We start from the raw sequence: 18,366 nt of genomic DNA on the forward strand, positions 1-18,366 counted from the left end.
AAGACAATGCCACCATCGCTCACCACTCATAGAGCCACAGAACAAGCAGGGGTACATATAACTTAACAGCAGAACCAATCATGCCATCCATCAGTCTTCTGATGGGGCTCTCTACAGACAGTTGCAATTCCTGCTGATGGACTTCAGAGGCACCTGGGACATGGTGGGCTGCTGCTGGTCCTGAAAGCAGTTCTCTACATCCAGCCCTTCTGAACTCACAGCTGCAGAGATACTATATTCCTCTCATAGAGCCCTTGACCTGAAATTTGGTAAAAGTATGGAAACTGCTTTGGGGAGCAGCACGACACATACATTTGCTGTATTCTTTAAATCCTTCCTAGGGACCTGCTATTTGCCATAGACAGGGAGAAGACACTAAATGTACCTCTAGCCTGGTTTAATAAAGTCATTCTTATGTTAAGACAACACTTATAAAATATGCACCAGGAATATTGAAAAGGTCAAAGAACTGATTTGCATTCCAGAAGCTAATGAACATTTGCTTGCTGAATGTAATCTGCTGAAAGAAAAGACTAGGGAACAGCAACCAAATAAGGAGGTAGATAAATCAGAGTGTGTATAAGAGTGATCAGAAGAGGACCCATGTACAATGACATCTTTCTAGGTAGATACAGTACAGATAAAGATCAACACCAAAGATCAGCAACTCCCTCCAGGAAATCATTTAAATAGTAGCTGTCCAAGTACGGGACTGTCTATACAAGGTGTTTAATAATATTCAGAATCACCTCAGATTTCTTTAAACATTCAAAGTATTTTCATTACTTGATAATTTTGGCCACCATTTACAAGACTACCAACTAGCATTTCTTTTACCATTCTTGAATTAATTGTTATGTACATTGTTAACATTTGCATACATAAGCATTTCCATGGAAATGCCATGTTGATGATTAAGGAGTTAGAGCAACTGACATGCCAGGAGAGGATAAGAGAACTTGACTGTTCAGCCTGGAGAAGAGAAACTTCAGGTGATCATATGAATGTGCATAAATACCTGAAGTGAGGGAGTAAAGAAGACAGAGCTAGCCTCTCTTCAGTGGTGCCCAGGGCTGCAGGGAGCTGGAGACCAGCACTGCTGCAGCGTCACTGTGGAAGGGATTGATAGCCCTCAAGGACTGAAATTGGGCCATGGATAGGCTAGAGGGAGGCCCTTATTAATTCCAAAATTACATTTTGGGAAGGAAAGTTGGTGAAAACCTCCTCCATGTCTCTGACTTCTCTTCAAACAAACACACTGCATAGTGTTGACCATCAGTGAAACTGCATCGATCAGAAATGTCTATTATCTTACTTATAACACATAATCCAGCATTTTGTAAGGAATCCAAAATAACAGAGCAGAGTTTCTACAGTAGCATATTTGCACTTAGACAATTGGCCCATTAAGCTGGTCAATTTTATTTTAAAGCCTCATTTCACTTCTATAATATATTATGACTCATAAGCTCCAGTTTCAATGAGTATTGCCAATTATTTAAACTTCATGCTGAAATATACTTGATAGATGTCAAAGTTCATCTTAAATAACATATTTATAGTATATGAAGTATTAGCTTACATTCAACAGAAAGGGACCTAACATTTTTCCTGTGTAATAAATGTAAGCCAATGCCAGCAGACCAGCAGGATGTATCTACACCAGGCACTGATGAATAATTTAGAAAACTCTAGATAGCACCAGTAGAACCTCTTTAGGACTCAAACACCGATTAGCCATGTCAACATGGAGCTAAACCCAAGTTAATAATACAGGAAGATGTATTAGTTTTCTCCTGAACACAGAGTAACATAGCTACACTCCCATAAAGAAGGACGCTACTCCATGTGGACACCACAGCTCAGCTCAATGCTAGTTTATGTGCTTCTAAAGCACAATCCATCAACCATCTTCAGTGTGAAAATATTTTGATGTAAGTTGTGTTTTAGGGAACTGAATAAATCTGTTTAGGATTTTTTTTTATAAAATTTTGTTTCTTGGAAAAAACAAAAAAGTTGTACCAAAGTGACTTACCTTTATCTCCGTGTAAGTACATCTGTGGATATGGAATTTCTAGGAAAGGCTTCTCAGGTTCAAGGAGGAGTTTCATGCCATATTGAAGATGTAATTACTTTTTTTATGAATTCTTAGGCTATGCTTCTGCCTTCCCTTTCACACTGGGAAAGCTCAGGTCAGCAAACTGGCCCTGGGTGCAGGGCCTCACAGGTACCATGCAGTTTGAGGAGAGATGAGAGGCCAGGCTCCTACCAGGTGAGCAGCTGGATATGAGGCTGCTCCCACCAGCCTTGTACCTGCTACTGGCTCACTGAGCCTGAGCCCAGGGCCAGAAGACCTTCCTCAGCATGAAGGAAGCATGAGAACATATTGAGAAGGTACCCTCAGTGACAGGCTGCGTTCTGAGCTGTGAGAGGAGGCAGCCACAGCCCTCAGCCATGCAGCACAAGGCTGACCACTTTGTCCAATGTCTGTCCATCCCCTCCTGCCTGCTTGGGAACACCCCTGCTCCTCCTATGCACCTCCTCCTCTTCAGTATTAACAAAAAAGCGATCAAATCTTCCCTCTCCAAATGACTGGTTTTGACACTGAGTCCAGTCTCTCTAAAATGTGAATAGTCAAATATCAGAAACAGTTTAACTAGTGAAACATACTGGCACCCAAGCTGGAGACTTGCACCTCAGTACGGTCAAGAGAAGAGCTTCCATTTATTTTGAGTACTGCTTCAGTTCAAGAACTTTTTCTGGAACTCGGAAATCATAGTGAAAAACACGTTTTCTGTATAGTATAGAGTTGAATATAGCTGTGATATAAAGGTTTTCTTGCAAATAAGAAGATCTATTTCCTAAAAACATTACCATCGTTCACCTCTGTCAGCCCTTCACGCCTTTCCTTGGGAGCTGAGGTAGGACAATTGCTGGTCAGTGTAATGGGTCTTATGGGACCATTCCAGATGCTGTAACTCCAGCACTGTGCTTCAGATCATTTATTCTGAAAGTCATTTTTTCTAGGATCATTTATTTTGGAAACTATTTTAGCTCCTGCAGACTGAGAAACACCGTGGGAAAAAAATAAATAAATAAACAGATAAATAGATAGATAAATAAATAAATAAATAAATTTTTTAAAATCAGATCTTCCCCGTGCCAGGAGAGAATTCAGAGCTTCTCCAGGATTTGCTCAGCTAAAGATCTGGCCCTCTCTCTACATCAGTCGTGTGACAGTGTGAAACAGAGCTGTAAATGTACTGCGAAAGGCATGTCAGTTGTAGAAGCCAAAGAACAAAATAAGAAAGGCTGAAAACCAATAGAAAAATACTACCAAGAATAAAAGGATAAATCATTTGTCAATCACTCTTTCATACACACACACTCCTTTCCTCCTTTAAAACTCTACTTCTTTCACAAACAATAAACCGAAGTTTCACATTTTTGAGGCATGAAAAGCCTTCCAGACACTCAATCATTTTCCCTTATTAAATTTAAGAAAAAAAAAAATAAAAGAAGGTTAAGTGCAGTACAGGATGATGGTTCAACAGCCAAAGTTAGAAAAGGTTTCTTTCCCAACAATGTTCTTTTTTATGTTAGTCAGACCCTCATTTGTCTTCCAATATCTCTACCTTGGGAGTAACATGCAGTGTTTTTAAATAACCTGTCTATGCAGTTTAATAAAAATAATCAGCTTATCCTTTACGAAATAACTTTTTGCAAAATAACCCAGTTTTACACAAAATCAGGAGCACTCAACCTCCATCCCTTATGATCTTCTCTGAAAACAGAGATAGCACAGAAACTCTTCAGAAAGTGCTTTCATTGGGGTTTATTTTAAATTGAGAGACCGAGCTATGTACAGTTACTGATGCTTTCTTGAAAACAGCTAGTTCTGTAAAACACATTTGCCAGAGAAAACAGCTTTATCCTTACCAGATAGTTTAGCTATTTCCTTTTTTATTTTCCTTTTTATTTTAAAAAGGCACATTTTTAGACAGCTAGGGCCATATGTTCTGTCTAGTTATCTATCTTATTCCCTTGGGCTGCACTGAATCACTTAAGTGCAATTGAAATCCAAATTTGGCTTGCTAAACCAATCTGACAGATAGACTAGAAAGATGTCATTTGCAAAAGTAACTTGGATATAACCATAAAACCTTTTGCCATTTCTCAAGCCGCTTTCTTTTATTTTCCTAATACGTATGTAGAACAACCAGTTCATGTCTGAGCAGGGTTATAATTTTAGCAATCTAGCATATAAGCAGTTGTGTCAAGACAAAACACAGATTTTTAAATGTTTAGCTCTGACAGACCTTCTAGTGTTGCTGGAATGCTTCCTGTTTTCAAGGTTACCTAGTAAGTCTCTTAACTTATGGATAGCTTCATAGAGTAATACTGATGTCCTTGAATCATTTACCAATGAGCGCAAGAGTTCTCAGTGAAATAATGCAGCCATTCCCTTAAAATAGTACAAGAAAGACAGATGTACAGAAAGAAAGGACTTTCCTTTCCCCTTTTTCATTTCTCTTTTCTATTCTTCTTTTCTTTTCTCTTCTTTTTTCTTTTCTTTTCTCTTTTCTTTTCTTTTCTTTTCTTTTTTCTTCTTTTCTTTCCTTCCCTTTCCTCTTCTTTTTTTTTTCTCTTTTCTTTCTCCTTCTTTCTCTTCTCTCTCTCTCTCTTTTCTTTTTATAAGCTTGGGATATGCTTCTGCTATGTTACGAAAATGCTTCTGCACATAATGCAAAGTAACATTGTCTATACAGACAAACAGATGAAAAATGTCGGCAGGAGAAGAATGAACACATAGTGGTTTCACTTGTGATTAGTAAGCTCTGTAGGGAATCTTCATATCAGGTCCTTTTACCGCTTTCTGTTTCTCAAGGCAGCACAAATAAAATTGCTGTTTGTGCTGCTCAGTGCAAGCTTGTGCCCACTAGATGGGGTCCCAAGGCAGGAAGTTCTCAGCCAACACAGCCGGGTCCACCCTGAGACGCTGCATTTCCAGAGGAGAAATTTAAGGGCAAAAAGCGGTCTGAAATGTCAGAATCACAAAGAAGTTAAAGAGCTCGACCTGAACTTGGAATTTACTTCAGAAGGGGATTTGAATTATAGTAGCACCTACAACAGAAGGAAAGCATAGACCCTCTAACCCAAAAATTCTTGGCTATCTAATCCTTAAAACTCAATGTGTCTTTGTTTTTGTTTTTTAAAAAGTCCCTGTATTTTACCAATAAAATTCAGAATTTTTTTACATATCTGTTTATGACTACATAGAACTACGACTTCACCTACCTACAGGGGAAGACATTGACAAAATTATGTGATACAAACATTATCCTGTATTTCCTCCCGGTTAGTCCAGGCAACAGCAATGCCAGCATCCCTCAAGCAAACATGTTTCCAACAAGAAATAGTCCTTGGAGAACTTTCAGCTATGGCTTAGTCTGCTGGGCATCCAGCCTCTGACAGAAATGTATCAGCTTTCCTGCCCCGTTTCTGCTTCATAGATCCATGCCTACAGAAACTGTTCATCCTGACATATAAAAATAGAAACAAAAATTTCTGCACCTCACAGGCAAAGCTATGACCACTGATCCAGGACATGATTCTGATTTGGATTCACTTTGATCTACAACTGTTCTTCATTTAATCTGTTCAAAGCCGATCCTCCGCTGATGAGTTACCATCTTGTAGAAAATTGTCCTACAATATGAATGTAGATTGCCATTATTACTTAGCTTATCCCCACGTTTGTACAGGAACTCATTACCATGGGCTACCTTTACTGCCCATGGAGAAAGCCACTTCACAAATGCAATTCATCCTACTCAAACATAAATGTCTCAAATTGGTTCCCCCTAGGGTATATAGTTCAGATATGGATGTCAAAGCTGCAGAGGTCTTAGAGGTGAGAAAAATGGTCCTCCATTTACTTCTCAGAAGACACATTTTCTTAGCTTTGTGTTCAGCAAATTTTCATCTTTTAACTTAAATTTATGAGCTTAGGGTTACAAAGATAAGCCAGAAAGTGTTAATTGCAAAAGCTTAGAAAATTTGTTTGAAGGTTTGGAGAATGTAGGGTGAGAAGTTACTAACGTGGTAAATCTCACGTAGGAGAGAGAAATATAAATGTTGATCCTCCAGATTAATTATTCCAGGAAAGGTTAGCCAAGTTATGGTTAGACAATGCCATAAACCTCCCCACACAAACTTTTGTCAACTCTCTGGTCTGTTTCTGTTCCTGTGAAAAATCAGGCCTCTGTTGTTTACCAGTTTGCAGGGAAATCAGTTTTCCATACCAGCAGCGCAACATCAGCAAGTGTAATGAGGGGCATCAGTTGTGCAGGGTGAAAACAACTGGGACAGGCCAGACATCTTAGACTTGCTCAAGCCAGAATGCACAGCAGCCAAGCCAAGGCTGGCTGAATTGTTATTCTGTTTATGTCTGGCTGGATCAGACCCTGGAGCACCAGCCTTCTTCAACAGCAACTTCTGAAGAAAGGACTCAGTGGCAAGTCATGAACTTAACAGGAGATTTGCAGGCATAGTAATTCAGTCATCAATATTTTTACAATGTCAAAGTGTTCCTTGACATGGTTTTGCACTAATACACGTGATCCCTTCCCAAATAATTCCTGAGTACAGGCAGGATTCAGCCGGAGCAAGGCATCATTGCCCATGAAGGTTTGGATGTGATCATCATGTTTTGCTAGCTAAGAGAACTTTATAGCACAGACATAGCCAGCAGTTTTAGGGATCAGCCAGGACAGCCATAACCCTGTTCATTTTATTAGTACATATATATAGCTGGTAAACTCAAAACCAGGCAAATGTAAAAAAGGAGCACTTGTGAAAAACTCTAAACAATATTGACAGTTGAAGTGAGAACAAGGCAAGATGTCTGCACCACAGGCATATCATGGAGGTGAAGCAGCATGTGCAAATTAAGGCAAGGTCACCACCAATCCTGAAAGCCTGTAACTGGAGCAGGTGAGAAGAACATGCCGTGACAGAATTGACAAAATTAAAACAAAGGAATGGAATCCTTAACATACAAATTCTGGATTCAACCAGAGCAAAGAGAGCAAAACAGACAAGACTTTTTTCTATGTCCCGACAGGCTGCCACAGGAGAAGGAACATGAGTTCCAGATACCACTGAGTATTTGTGGTGTCCAAAGTAGGAAAGTGCTTCTGCCCAGGCAAGCATGGGGAGAGCCAGAGGTTTTTGATGACACCAAGTCTTCCGCAGGAGCTGTGCAGGGCAGGTCCAGACTGATTAGTACTTTCTCTCTCCTTTACAGCTCTCTCAAACCAGACCCACCTCCCATCCAGTAATTTAAGGAAGGGGGAAGGAGATCTATTACTTCATCCACATGTATGTTGCAGTTTTTCTTTGCTGCCTCCTACGCTTCATCTGCCACTGCTTTAATCTGCCCACTCTCTCACTTTCACACGACTCTTCTACAGCTCTGTGTCAGGAAGATACTCCTTCATCCCCTGTGTGCCTCACTTTGCCATGGTCACTTTCTCACACTCCTGCAACTCTTCCTTCTCCCTACAGCATCTTCAGACATTTTTTATCAAGCATTTAATCAATCAATCATTTTCCATGTTTGTTTTGATTTTCCAAGTTACTTTTCTCTTGTGCTTTATTAGACTGTAGAATGCTTAGCTCCCTCCAAAGCTCAACATGAGAATGAAATGTGAATAAGTGAGCCCATAAGCTATCAGACAGAGCTCTCAAGATAATTGGAAGCATAAAAAGTTAGAAACATGGCATCTTTGTTCAATTTATCCAGAAATTACTCAGAAGTCTGAGCAGCCTGAACATACTTCAACAACTTCCAAAATACAGACTAAGCATACCTAAAGCACATTTCAGACACTGAGATTTTTAGTAATAAACTAATAAAGAAATGAGTATGTTGTGCACCCTTCAGTAGACTAATAGGAATATTACTACCTTAACAAACTTTACACGGTATCCAGCCTGAATCTTTTTAACTGCAGAGTAAGCAAAAATTAATCTGATTTCTTCTTGCACTTCCTAAATGAACAAAGAGAACAACTGATCATTATCTTTAATAGCATCCTTTTACATAATGAAAGACTTCTCATGTTCCTCACTCAGAGTTTCATTTCCTAGATTAAACACAGCCAGTGCTCTGAAACTTTCTTAATTTCCTAACTCTCATGTTCCCTTTGTTACTCTCTGAATTCTCTCCAGTGAATCCACATTTCTAGTCAAAGACAATGCCTGAAATTAGGTGCAGTATTTCAGCCAATCTCACCCCTGCCAAGAAAGGAAACGTAATTAATCCCCATTTTACAAATAATGCTGCTGGTTAGAATTTTTTCTTAAATGGCAAATTTCTCTTTGGTACATAACAGAAACACACTGTAAACCAATATCCTTTGCTTTCCAATATCACCCAAGGGACTTGGTGGGATTCTGCCACTTGGCCAGCTGCTCCCTACCTCCATTTCACATTTAATTTCTCATCCACGAGAGCAGCATCTGTGCCATTCATTACTTCTGCTTAAGGTGTGAGAGAAGTACCCTGCTTTTTAATCCATTTAGGAATAGCCTGCAGTTTTCATGCTGTAATTCAGGCCCCTTGCTTTTTGCAATATTAATTCACTGCATGACTCCATTTCCAGAAGAAGACACATGCCATTATACCTTCTACGATAGAATAGTTCTGAAGAGCAAACTCCTCCTTGCTGTCATAAAGTTAATTTTTATTGTCAGCCATAGCATATGGGAAAAAAAGAAACACTCAGCCTCTGTGTGGGTGACACAGAAGACAAAATCTGAAAAGGAAACAGGAGAAAAATGGAACACTTGCTACTACAAGACACAGATAAACTTGAGACAGATCAAAAAGTTAAAGCAGGCATATATAAGGTGTCCAGGTTCTTGTCTAGGAAGTTAACATGAAACAGATTATATTCTATTAAAAAAAATAAAAAATAAATCTTACTTCAAGTATTACTTTTCCTAAAGAGTCTGGGAATGGGATGGAAGAAAAATGGACTTTCATTATGTCCAGGAGATTAACAATATTGTTCTGGTGATCTCAGGGAAGAAAACTCAAAATTCAAAGGCTTTCAGAGGAATAGCATGTTCAGGTCGACAGCCTGAGCTCATTTTGGGCATTTGCAAAAGCAAATAATCATGGAGCACATGAGTTACTTGCTGCTTGCCTGGAATGTCATGTAGAAGGCAAGACAGTCTCAGCTGTGTCTCCCTGAATACTGCAACACTGTAGTCACAACTTGAGGTAGCAAAAGCAAGCTCTGCATCTACCAAAATATTAACATTATTAGGTACAGTTTTGAATATACTAGGCTCTCTGTTTAAGACACTTTGTGTCCTCATGTTGGTGAATATTCTAGTTATTCTACATTTACTCTTTATTACCTTTGTGCTACCTCCTGACAGCATTGCAGTCAACTTGTCCAAATCTATCTTGCAATTTCCTACATGTTCTCAAAACTGTTCTGAAAGAGAAAAAAGGTAAAGACAAGGCTTTTCATTCAGTCCTAAGCTGTTACTGAATCACAGAGTGGCTGGAGTTGGAAGAGACCTCTGGAGATCATCTAGTCCAACACACCTGCTAAAACAGATTCACCTAGAGCAGGTTGTGCAGGATCGTGTCCAAGCAGGTTTCGAATGTCTCCAGAGAAAGAGACTCCACAACCTCTCTGGGCAGCCTGTTCAGTGCTCTGGCACCCTCAAAGTCAAGAAGTTTCTCCTCATATTCAGATGGAACCTTCTGTGCTCCAGTCCATGCCTGTTACCACTCATCCTGTCACTGGGCACCACTGAAAAGAGTCTGGTCCCATCCTCTTGACACACATCCTTGAGACATCTATAAACATTGATAAGGTCCACTCTCAGTCTTCTCCAGGCTAAACAGATGCAGCTCTCAGCCTTTCCTTGTAAGAAAGATGCTCCAATCCCCAATAACCTTTGTAGTCCTCCACTGGTCTCCCTCCAGTAGTTCCTTGTCTTTCTTGATGTGGGGAGCCCAGAACTGGGCACAATACTCCAGTTGTGGCCTCACCAGGGCAGAGCAGAGGGGAAGGATAAATTCCCTCGACCTGCTGGTCACACTCTTCCTAATGCACCCCAGGACATCGTTGGCCTTCTTGGCCACAAGAGTACACGGCAGGCCCTTTTCTGCAGAGCTTCTTTCCAGCAGGTCAACCCCTAACACAAAGTCCTCAAAGTTACAGCAAAGTCCTCCAGAAAAGACACATTTTAACATCTCTACTAGTCACTAAATGAGATTTTCTCCCCGAAGTATTTGTCTTTCTGTGCTTGTTTGCAAACATGGCACCAATGTGACACTGACATATGCTTAGTTTCCATACAAAATAATCCCACTGAACCCCACGGGTGAAATTCAATCCCACTGTGGTAAAAAAAAAAAGACTCCATTGACTCACTTGGGTACAGTATTTCACCAATAAGACTATATTAGCACAAACAGTTAAGCTAAGGCTAAGCACAATAGTTTGCAAATACAGAGGTTATTCTAGTTAAAGTTTGAGGATATATTGTATATATGTAGGAAGAAAAGCAACGCATGTGTATGATGGTATATAATACTTTAAATGTTGCTAAAGCTATTAAAATGCAGAAGAAAATACCAATGTGACACAGAATAACGATCACTTTGCTGAACTGATTACAATTTCAAAGAGACGGTGTATTTTTTGTAAGCTGCAACGACCCATTTGAACAGCAGAGGACACTTATTTAACCCAGTTTGTCCCTTGAATGGCATCCAGAGGGAAGAACAGTGGGAACAGTGAGGAAACGCAGCCTGTGGAGGGGCAGAGAGAAAGGCCCTTTTGTGCAGCGGCAGAGGCAGAATCCCACACGCTCACTTTCACACGCAGACAAAGGCAGAAGGAGAACACTTATCTCTTCAGGTTTTTTGGATTTTTTTCCAAGGTCTGCATACAAAATCCCTTCCAGGCAAGTTGTTAGCAAGGAGGAAGCATCCTGCGTGCAGAGGCCTGGCCTGGGAGATTAGCGCTATCGCTTACTGCAAACCCAACACAGCAAGAGAAGCTGCTGTGGAGAGACACAGCGGAGGAGAGTCTGAGAACTGCCTGTGTGAGCAAACAATAAATACGGCTGGTACTTTAATCATTGCGCCACATTTCCAACAATGAGCTCGATTCGCCATGCTGCTGAACCAATACGGGATGCCGGAGGAACTCCACGGTAGCCAGCAGAGAAGCTGGGGTGAATCAAAGCTGAAGTAAGACTAGCATAGCAAAGTTAAATATGTCTAATCCTGCTGCTGCATTTTGACTTCACTTGTTAGGCAAGACAGATACACAGCAGCAAATGGGCTTCTCTGCAGAGAGGAATGTAAGCTGCGGAAGACTGGAAAGACCACAAAAGATATCGCTGCCTGCAGTGGTGGTGACCCACAGCTGAGCAAGGGCCAACTGTGTTCAGTTTTACCCCTGATCCTAGAGCCTTTTGCATTAGAACTCTGCTGCATAAACAACTGAACAACACTGAGAACAGGGACTAGAGTCTGAACCTGTCTGCATCAAACTGCAGTGTTCAGCACCTTCTTGTGTCACATCTCTCATGCCCTGTGACAAGAGGGGATGAGATTGCTTTCAGCCTGGAGGGTCTAGGACAATGTGGTTTAAAGTTTCTTAAAGTATGAAAGGCACTAGGAGAGGTCTTAGTGACAACACTATTAAGAAAGGGTATGACAGCAAAATTACCACCAATTTCAAAGGAATGGAGGCATTCTCACATTGAAAATAGTCCTTTTGAGCAGCTAAAGAAGGGATGAATGTGTACTTTAAATCCCAGGGAGCTAGAGCGCTTCTGTTCCACAGAGAGACAAGATTTGAAACAAACCTTGCTTTTGCATTCACTGCCACTCCTGCAGGTGTACCAATCATTGTGATGATCTTTAGGGTCTTTTCCAGCCTAAATGATTCTATGAAACTAATTCATCAGCATCAGGCTTTCTTCCAGACAGACTCAAACCATGTATTGCCACCACACTGTAAATTGAGTCTAAGTTCCCTAAGAACCTAAATGCTCCCTTGAGCACAACTGAAAAAGTACAGCACTATCATACAGCTCTAAATTTACATTACTTTTATATGCCATCCAAGTCCACGCACTAGAGCTATCACACTTACCAGGATTCATTCAGCCAGACATCTCAGAACCTCCTCTTTGGGTCAGGATCTGCACAAAATGCAAGGAAAGAGATTAGTCCTGTGTATCAGTGGTAAATTGTCAGAACATGAATGTAAAAGAGGGAAAAACAGTTTAATCCTTTTTCTCGTCCCAGGGGAATGTGAACTCTTACGACCACAACTCCATGATACAACCATCAGTCAAGAAGGTTTTCTAGATGCTTTTGTCTGTCTTTTCTCCGAAAACTGCTACATACGACACTGAATAATGAAATAGGTCATGGACTGTAACAGGGAAATAACACCATAGCCTAGTTTGGACAGTAGTCACTGGGAGAGAAGGGGCATGCATTCCTGTCAGCTGTTCAGTCAGTCTTTCCAGATCTTTTCAAAAATAATCTGAACTATTCATGTATCCAAGCCTTTTCATGAGTTTAGCTCTGAGGTCTCATCCATACCTAGTTTTACTTTCCTAGTTATCTCTACCATGAGGCCTCCTTAAATGAAATGCAACCAACCCTGGCAGAAAACATTGTCTTCTTAATTATAGCATTGCACTTTTTCCCTGGCCAGAATTAATCATACAAGCAGAAACACCTTCTGCCAGTTTAATTCACTCCATCTACACCAGGACATTCCTGCAATCAGCTGTCTTACAAACAAAGACCACAGTGCTTCAGAGACCCCCACACCACACCCACATTGCCTCTACATGAACCATGAGTTCAGTCAAGCTAAAACACAACCTGCCTGCCCCTGAGCCATACAGATACGTAGCATCAGAATTCTCCTAGGAAGGACACTACCATCTAGTGTGTGCTTAATAAGGGTCTCTGACTTTGCCATGAAGAAAAATGGGAGAGATGGAGGTGGTTGGGAGGGGCTCAGGGTGTCAGGGGCCGCCTACTTAGGAGAGAACAAGTGCCTTCTACAGAATGGGGTACTCTTGGCATGACTACAAAAGCTGATGTGCTTCAGATACAACCCAGAGAGTGGAAACAGCATGAAGAGCCAGTAGTCTTGGCATCAGAGGTTTCCTCCATCCTGTAAACAGGATGCAGAGCTGTAAAAAGGCTCACGAGTCCCTGTTGTACCGTCCAACCCAACAAGGCCCCACAGCCAATGCCTCTACCACTACTACAACCTGCTCTTCTCCCTGCCTGCTCCCCTCAGCCTCCCCTGCCCGCTGCTACCACAGAGCTGATAGGAGCAGCACTCTGGGTAGTTAAATGAAGCCATGAGGAACATGAGGGAGTAGGAGCAGACACAGCTTCCAGCCCCATTCCCTGCTAATCGCAGGCTGTTGGAGAGATGGCCTCGGTGGCAGCAAGGGTCTCTGGTAACACACTTCAGGTCTGGATTTAAGCACTTTGGATAGACAGAAGGTAGAGAGAGGACAGGTCTGACACTCCCCCTGCACAGCTTCTAACTGGCTGCAAGTTATACCACCAGTGTTTTCAAATTTAGATTAAGCCTGAAATAGATAATATACAATGCTGTTTTGCCCAGGTATTCAAAATGACAAACACTCTCAAATCTTCAGAATGGCGGAAAACAAACCATTTACATTTTTGCAAGCACTTCAGTCTTTCCTCCATACCATGATCTGAAACCACAAAATAAAAATGGTGTGTCTTCTCTGATTTCAAGGAAGTGCAGTAGGTAACAGCAAACCAAACACGTGATGCAAAGGAGGCATTCGAGCAGGAACTGAGCAGAACTCACAAACACTCAGGCTGTGATCCCCTCATTCGTCACTCTTGAGCTGCTGCTTTATTTATGCAAGGAATTATTAGAGTAGCAGTTAGCAGTGTTGGTGAAGGAAACTGAAGGCTGGGTGTGGGAACAGACCTTCTGTCTGAACATCTTTATCTTCTCTCAATGCTTATGTCATGTCTCCTCTCCCACAAGAGATCATTATCCCCCTGTCCATCCCAGCACTGCTGCACTACCAGCATCGCTCCATTAGCTGTCAGCCAGCCTGCAGGTTTACATGTTTGTGCACATCTCAGCTGCCTTTTGCTTTACTATTGCTTGCTTCATTTAGATTTATATGCCACCTTCTAGCAGCAAGGCAAAAGTTTGTTTTCCTCCATAACAAGTAGTTTAGTTCTGGAAGAACTTCATTTTTTAACAGTTGGGGGAACGTTCATCAAAAGACTCAAAATGCTGTTTCTTTATCCTGTGATATTTTGGGCTGATTTTTCCACTCTTTTTCCTGTCTCAAATCCAGTTCCACTGATGCTTGCAATGGGCAGATAGACAACTTAAAATATCGTCACCAGTGCTTTAAATTCTGTCCCGCATGGATCTCTTTGAGCTGGGTTAGCAAGCACAGTACGCACAATCCCAGCCACCTCTGGGAGCTCTCTGGACTACATACCAAACCCTGCTATCATCATAATTCAACCAGCGATTGTAACGATGGGATATTTTATTTTAAAATATATTGGAGTACATGCAGTCACTGTCACCTAGGAGATGCTGAGTGAGTAGGAGTTTAGCCACAGATAATTTTGAAAAGTCATATTTTGCAGGGTGAATCAACTGATCCTTACTTTAGCTGGAAAGCTGCCCATGTGACTTGTAAAATAAAACATTAGAAATAATTTCTCCTGAAAATGCAGCTGCTTACAACTGTGCTGACATCTGGCACTTTAAAAATAGTAGTAAAAGGAGCTGGTAGAAACAGAAAAGAGAAGAACAATGTAAGAGGGAGAAGCAACACAGAGGCTAAGGAAATTACTGAAATCCAAGTTACTTAACTACAGACACAGAAGTGAAATCTATGCTTCTTGTATATAATTATGTAAGTTACTACCATTGGTGCTGCGTCCATAAAAACACCAATGAATAAAACATAAATAAAAGTGTCTTGTGTGTATAGTCTGCTTAGACACAAACACTTGAGGGGAAAAAAAAAAAGTTCTCCTTTAAAGCAAGGTATATGATAACCTTAAAAAGGGCCATATGAAAAGTATCTTACTTTTCCAAATAGAATAAAAAGGTGGAGAAAAACAGATCCTGCAGGCTTAGCTTTGTGTGTCAACACAAACATTGCCCTGCAGACAAATCTTTGTATACTGCCCCTTCATTAAAGGAGCTGTCCTGGAGTTTTCTTAGATCAAAGAGAGAAACAAAGGAAAAGAAAACTATATGGGGAGAGAGAAAACAGTAAGGTCTCTGTTTACTTCATGAACTTTACTGGGAGAACTGCCGTTTTACTGCAGAGCCACAGGCCTTTTCTATTTACAAATTCAAAATCCAGTGCTAAACTTTCGAAGATGCTTGTGCCAGGTTCTGTTTCCAATTACCTGCATGCTGTGTGGTTTCCTAAGTGGGGTTTCTGCTGAAACCATAATCAGTCTAAAGTAAATAACACCCACAAATGCTGCCTTGGATCAACAGATCATGCTCCAGCAGCACCATCCTGCCTGCAGGAAAATGCCTTCTTTTCTATCAAAAGAACACAGATGAGCTTGGATGTATTTGGCTTTAATTTAGATGTAGGCCAGCAGCCCAGGAAAAAACTGGCAAGTGGACATAAGAGGAAACCAACAAGAAATATTCTTTCTATAACACCTCTTGGTGGGTTGTCTCTCCTCCCAGACAGCTTACAGTGTTGAATGCAGGAGGCTACACAGAATGCTTGAGCACCCACAAGTAACAATGGGCCCTGTTTGCTAAAAAAAAAAAAAAAAACAAACCTGTATCTGTGGAGGATTTCCAGGTTAGGGACCTGGTTTTGAAAGGAAGGGGAAGCTATATGCAGAAAGACTGCAGGAAGCAGCTCTTTTGTTAAGCAGGCTGTGCTCTTGACCTGGAGCAAAGCACCCTTGCTCGCTAGTCTTGATAAAGATGGAGTTGCTGAATTGCTGAGGGGAACCGGTGAGGGTTGCCCAATACTTTATTTTGAAATTTTAAACCAGAGATGCTGGGGCAATCACCAGCTGGCTGGCAGAAGCAAGAACTGACTGTTCAGTGAACTACACCACCAAAAACATTCAAAAGGCCATCCCTTGACACAGGGATGGGTAGTGTATTTTAGATATCCTTACAACCTCAGATCCTTACATCTGCACATGCACTGGCAAAAAGGACCCAGCAAGTAGATCTTCAGGAACCACAAATCAGTGTTCTGTTGACTTTATGTATCCAAGTTTGCAGCCTTTGACAAAACCTATGAAATCTAATAAAAATGCAACCCTTTCAAGGGAATACATTTGATTGTTTCTTTTCTCCAAATACTAGGGATTAACTTTATTACACTTATTTTCTTTTTTTTTCTTTAAAAACAAAAACTAACAAGAAAACAAAAAAATACACACACACACAACAAAAAAACCCAAACCTTATAGAATCCTAAGTGCTCTACAGTCTACAAAAAAGAAACACTTCAACACTGTAACAAGATTGTACCATTACAGGACTTCATCTGGAAAAGAAAAGAAATTGAGGTCTCACCTGTTTAAATTCACACAAAGGGCTCTAATGACATTTTCAGTGCTTCTGACTGTCAGAGTTAAGACAAAGACATAATCAGCCTCAAAATCTTAAATGTTAAAAGAAGTTAATATGTGAACATTTGTAACCTTATTTATATGATGAGTGTGAAGTACTTAGCTTCATTTCAGATAAAGTAAGCAGAGAAGAGACTGAGAGGAACATGTCTACTTTTTCATCCCACTTCTCTCCAGACTATGTGTCCTTCTACAAGTATAAAATACATGGGTAGGAGGTGAAGGTAGAGGAATAGCCACAGCAGCAGTATTATTACACCATTCCTGAAGTGCGTATGTCCATGTGTAGACTGCCCTGGTTCCTCTGCCACAGACATCTGTGCTTCAACAGAAAAGGCAGATGTCCCACTGCCTTTTCAGCGTCCAGGAGCATCCTTGCTTCAGGGGCAAAGGGTGCTGCAAAAGGCCACAAATAGCAAACAGAGTAGGAACAGTTTCACTCCACTTTTTTTTTTTTTTTTTTTTAGTCTGTTCAGCTCCACAGGAAGAAAAATATTCTGTTCACATGGAGCAAATACAGTAAAAAAAAAAAAAAACAGTAAAATAATGCATTCTGCAGTGTGAGCCAATATTCCTCTAGTGCTTTATTGATGCAAAAAATGAATTTACTTCCAATACCTCATGGGATGAATTATCTTTCTCTCCCCCCTTGTCCACACTTTTCAGAGAAATCTGACACATAAACAGCTTTTCCTCAGGAATAAATATAAGTTCATGGCAGAACCAGAAATAAAACTAGGTCTTCCTAATGCCTGTATTTCCTACTGCAAGTTCAGCAGAAGCTAACCATAATTCCATTGTTCAGCAACTGCTCATGCAATTTCTTCTTCTAGACTGAGTGTGTTCCAGCATATGTAGGAGTCAGAAAATCTTTGGCTGGGAACTGTTTCCCAGGTAATCTGCACCTACAATTTCTTCTTGCTGAGAACACTTGGCTCAAGCCTCCCTTCATTCCCTGCACTGTCCCCCACCTGCTGCCACTGGCCATGGCACAGCTGTGTCAAGAGTCCCCGTGTAGCTCTGTGGAAGATGCACTGCTGCAGTCACCCAGCTGGCTGGGCAAATTTGCCTTTTTTTAGTGCCCTCAGAGAACAGGGCAAGTTCAAAAAAAGTGAACCTGTTGCCTGGGTTCTGTTGCATTTGAACTGTGCATGAGGAAGCCCTGGGACTGCTGAGGAAATCTACAGTACGTTCCAGCTGCCTCAAATACAGTAGCAACATCAAAAATAGCCAATGCAAACACTGATTTTTTTTTTTTTCACTGCCTCTTCAAAAATAACTTATTCTACAAGTTCTCTTTTACCACATGTAAGCTGAGCTATTTTCCTGGCTCTCAGGAATGAAGGGCAACCTTGTAATTTGAGTAAGAGGAAGCCTGGAACTGCACTCTCCCCGGGGACCAACAAAGAAGTAACAACTGAGCCGCTGCACCTCTCTGGTTCTCGGGAGAGGGAATATACAGCTTTGCTACTCTCCACGGGCACCCAGCCAGGCCGTCTGGGCAGGAAAGCAGCAGGAGACAGAATGACTGATGCGCCCGGTGGTCTTCCAGTCCTTGCTTACAACAGGGACTATCAGGTGAGCAGCCTCCTCTCCTTCCTCTTCATGGCTGGAGGCACAAAGCCCCTTTCTGTATTGGGATAAAA

The sequence above is a fragment of the Patagioenas fasciata genome, chromosome 3 (assembly GCF_037038585.1).
Source record: "Patagioenas fasciata isolate bPatFas1 chromosome 3, bPatFas1.hap1, whole genome shotgun sequence".
NCBI lineage: Eukaryota > Metazoa > Chordata > Aves > Columbiformes > Columbidae > Patagioenas > Patagioenas fasciata.